The sequence below is a fragment of the Pyxicephalus adspersus genome, chromosome Z, assembly GCF_032062135.1.
Source record: "Pyxicephalus adspersus chromosome Z, UCB_Pads_2.0, whole genome shotgun sequence".
Classification (NCBI taxonomy): domain Eukaryota; kingdom Metazoa; phylum Chordata; class Amphibia; order Anura; family Pyxicephalidae; genus Pyxicephalus; species Pyxicephalus adspersus.
Window position 1 is genome coordinate 33,921,306 of NC_092871.1, and position 4,540 is coordinate 33,925,845.

General features: G+C 39.6%; 1 long non-coding RNA gene across 1 annotated transcript; it reads right to left on the reverse strand.

Annotated features, from left to right (window-relative positions):
- Positions 1-3,068: 3,068 nt before the first annotated feature.
- LOC140344221 (uncharacterized) lies at positions 3,069-4,540 on the reverse strand. The gene is made up of 3 exons (XR_011923519.1): positions 4,289-4,540; positions 4,011-4,212; positions 3,069-3,479 (listed from the first exon to the last, which is right to left on the reverse strand). It is a non-coding gene; the product is annotated as an uncharacterized lncRNA (long non-coding RNA).

The window sequence follows — 4,540 nt, forward strand, 5'->3', positions numbered from 1 at the left end:
TAACAGGCGGTAAGTGCTGGGCTTCTAGGATTGGTAACAGGCGGTAAGTGCTGGGCTTTTTCAGAGCTAGAAGTTTTTTAAGCAGCAGTGGTTTCTGGCATGAGGAATGGACAAATATAACCTTACTGCCAGTGTGATATCAGCCTAACTTCAGATGTACTCCTGTGTCTATATTTAGTTAAAGTGAACTTTTGTGAAAACATTTTTTTTTCACTTGATTCTTTTACAAAATTAGCCCAGCAGGCCCATGCTGGCTCAGCTTCCACCTTCTCTCTAATGCTCACTTGCACGTCCAATGTTGCGCATGTATTAGATTGAACACTTTTTTTTACATTATAAGAAATCCTCTGAAGGTGCATGCACACAAGGAGCAGTGCAAAGCCTTTTGGGATATGTGACACAAATATTCCAGGAGGCTGCGCATTTCCCCTTCGGTCTTTACCGAAATGGAAGTGAAGACTGAAGGGGAGAGGTCCTCTCCACAAAAGTGTAAAAACAAAAAATGCACATTTTCCCATTACATAACAGAGAAAGTCACTCTTTAATATAATGTTAGAATTGTTGTGATGGTTTATTAGCATCATGCATGTGATATCAGATAGGGACAAGACAGCCAGTGACCCCCTCTCATCACTGCCCATATTCTATATAAAAACAGTTTGTGAAGTTTATCCGCAGTGTGTAATGTCATCGGCAGCGCAGTGTGATCGCTATGTGAGTGTAAAAGCTGCTTGTCATATTCTGCAGCCTAACAACTCGCTGTGTTCAAACCTTCAGATCTCCTAAAACGTTGGTTGTGTTAACTTGAAATTTTTAAGGTACACGTGGAGGCATAGGAAACTGAAACAAATCCATGACACTGCATATCCAGAACAAAACAAATCCAGGGTACTGCTTATCCAGAACAACACAAATCCAGGATACTACATATCCAGAACAGCGCAAATCCATGACACTGCATATCCAGAACAAAACAAATCCAGGATACTGCTTATCCAGAACAACACAAATCCAGGATACTACATATCCAGAACAGAGCAAATCCAGGATACTGCATATCTAGAACAGCGCACATTTAGGAAATTGCATATCTAGAACAAAGCAAATCCAGGATACTGCATATCTAGAACAAAACAAATCCAGGATACTGCATATCTAGAACAGTCCAAATCCAGAATACTGCATATCTAGAACAAAACAAATCTAGGATACTGTACCTCTAGAACAGAGCAAATCCAGGACACTGCATATCCAGAACAAAACAATGCAAGGATACTGTATATCTAGAACAAAAGCAATCCAGGATACTGTATATCTAACACAAAACAAACCCGGGATACTGTATATCCAGAACAGAGCACATCCAGGATACTGCATGTCCAGAACAAAACAAATCCAGAATACTGCATATCTAGAACAGAGCAAATCCAGGACACTGCATATCTAGAACAGAGCAAATTCGGGATAGTGCATATCCATAACAGAGCAACGCCGCGATAGTACACATCCAGAACAGAGCAAATCCAGGACACTGCATATCCAGAACAGAGCAAAGCCAGGATAGTGCATTTCTAGAACAGAGTAAATCCATGACACTGCATATTCAGAACAAAACAAATCCAGGATACTGATTATCCAGAACAACACAAATCCAGGATACTACATAACCAAAACATAGCAAATCCAGGATACTGAATATCCGGAACAGAGCAAACCCAGGATACTGCATATCTAGAACAAACGCAAATCCAGAACAATGCAAATCCAGAACAAAAATCCAGGATACTGTATATCTAGCACAGAACAAATCCTGCATATCCAGAGCAGAGCAAATCCAGTACACAACCAGGGCAGTACACATCCAAAACAGAACAAGTTCCACCCAGGGCAGTTCACATTCACTGCAGTACAGGTCCAAGACACCACACATCCAGAGCAGTACATATGCAGAACAGATCCAGGAGGTAGTACATCCATAACAATAAATATTTGGGAAAGTGCATATCCAAAACAGAACAATGGGCATCATTCATTCAGAACACCAGGCACCCAGTACAGAACAGTAATCACATCTGAAGTGGAATGAAGGAAACCTGTTCTGTAAGAAATATGTGGTGTGCTAGAACTTCTGATCTCTCCTGTTGGAAATGCTAATTGCTTGGCTGTCACTCTGGTCCAATAGCTCAAATTCTTCTTAACCATCGCTCTACAACAAGTAAACAGATTCATAGTTCTGACGTTACTTATTGCATGATATTTTCAGGTTAGTCAGACACAAACTGTAGCCAGAGACAGCCAGTTAATAGCACTTTTAGGGGGAACAAAGGCAGCCTCAAACAGTAATGAAATACACAAATGATAACCATAAGGGAGCTGTTTTACCTGCAAAGGTTTTATATGTTGGAACTTTATAAACTTTAATAACAAAAAATAAACTTCTTTTTATCCCGTTCTGAGAACTACACAGCTCCATCACACCACACAATCTGGTGGGGCAGAGGACCTGATTTGTCACAGCTGCAGATAAGAAACACAAATCTGTATCCTCCCCTCTTTTACCAGCATGCTCTTTTCTACGTAGAACAACTGATAGGCTCCTCTTGTGCTAATTCTTCTTCACCTCAGTCTGAGCTCTGTTGTACAGGAACTGCAAAAGACTGATTTTAAGTTTGCATTTGCATTGTCTGCATTTAAAAAATCAATTTAACAATGTATTGCTAGACAATGAACTTCATTATTAATGTCAATTGAATCCTTCAATAGTCCAGCTTTAGGAGACATCTTTAAAGCTCCTAGCTCCATTAAGGTTATTATGGATGTAAAACCCCATTGATGAATATATTTACCCATCATGCTGAGGGTTTTAGTAAGCTTAGACAATTTTTGGCCCTAATTTTACTTTAATACAGTATATTGATTTCACCACCAAAGGAATGATCAGGGCCTCAAGTGGCTAAGCCAAGCTCGCATGCCCCTGCTTCTCATCCTATTCTGTGCAGGCAGTGCCGCTTTTCAACAAGGAAAATTTTAAAGACAATTTAAAACCTTTTACTACAGAATGCCAATCAACAGGAATAATAAAATATTGGGTGGATGGGTGGATGCAAAGTAATTATGCAGTGTGTTAAAGAAAGATGAACTAAGAAAAACTGTTTGAAATAAAAGTTCTGCTATTAGAACGGTCTGAAGTATCAGGCTGATATCTGGTTATCTGTTGGTAGAATCCAGCGATTTTCCCAAAAGGAATGAGATGCCATTTTTAGTTCAGCATTTACTATTGGGGATATATATTCAGGGTTGATGCATGAAGTTGTACAAAGTTGAGGTTGAAGCTGTCACCTTGGGCTGTTCTGCTGTATTCCCAGGCCATCTCTTTTAAAAGAATCTCACCGGGTATACATTATATGTTGTAGTTATTGAAATGTCTCATGATTTCTGTTCCTGATGAAGCAGTTTAGTCCTCCGCGAAACACATCCAACTGTAATTATTGAATCATGGAGACCAGTATGAATTATTTGATAAAAGACTATATATATATATATATATATATATATACATGGTATGTAACAATAAAGTGTTTATTTTTGTAAAATAAATGATAATTGTATATATACCCTTTGATTAATGAATTATGGAATGCCTTAAAAATGTATTTGCTCTGTTAGGTTGGTGATTTGAAGATCTTCCATGTCTGGTTCAGACCCCTCTTTTGATATGGCTTTAGGAGGTTTGGGACCAGAAGGAAAGCCTCATCTGCCACTAACACAAATGTCCACCATCTACAGAAGGTTGGGGGTGGGGGTATTTCCAAGTGACCACCCAGAAAATGTTGTCTCATAACAGTTCTTGAAAATAGTGTAGTCAGTGGCACTTCTATAGGAGTCTACATCAACTGCCACAAAATTATATTCAGTGTCCATAATAGCCAAATTCACAACACTGTAGAATTTTTTAAAAATAAAATATTTGGAGCAGCTATGTGGTGGCATTTTAACCCAGAGGTGCTTACCATACAGTGCTCTGATGCAGTTGGGAAAATTGGCATCGATGAGAAATTCCTGGCTGATCCGATGCCACTGTTGCTCGGTGGGTTTGGCCATGACTCGACCCTTAAGTTGTTCCCAAATGGCCTTGCAGGTTTTGTGGACCACTTTAGCAACTGTAGCCTTGTCCATGTGCAGAGAAGAAAAACCTTCACCTGAAGCCAGAAACTTGGAAAAAAAATTAATGAACAATGTGAATATCAATGCAAGGCCACTGCTATTAGCACTGGGAGTTTGTACTCACTGTAAGGTCAACAGCAGACATAGTTCTGCATGGATTGATTCTTGTATAGTGGCGGTTAAAAAGAGGCCGCAATAGTTCCAGGAGTGCATGCATCAAATGTTGCTAAAGACATTCTGGTGTAAAATAAAGAAGTTATCCACGTACTGGCGTAGGTCACACAGAAATCGCAGAAGGCTGAAGGAGCCAATACATCTGAAACCTCTTCTCCTGGTACCAGTTGTATTCCTATCCATCCCAAAGTGCATCAGACAT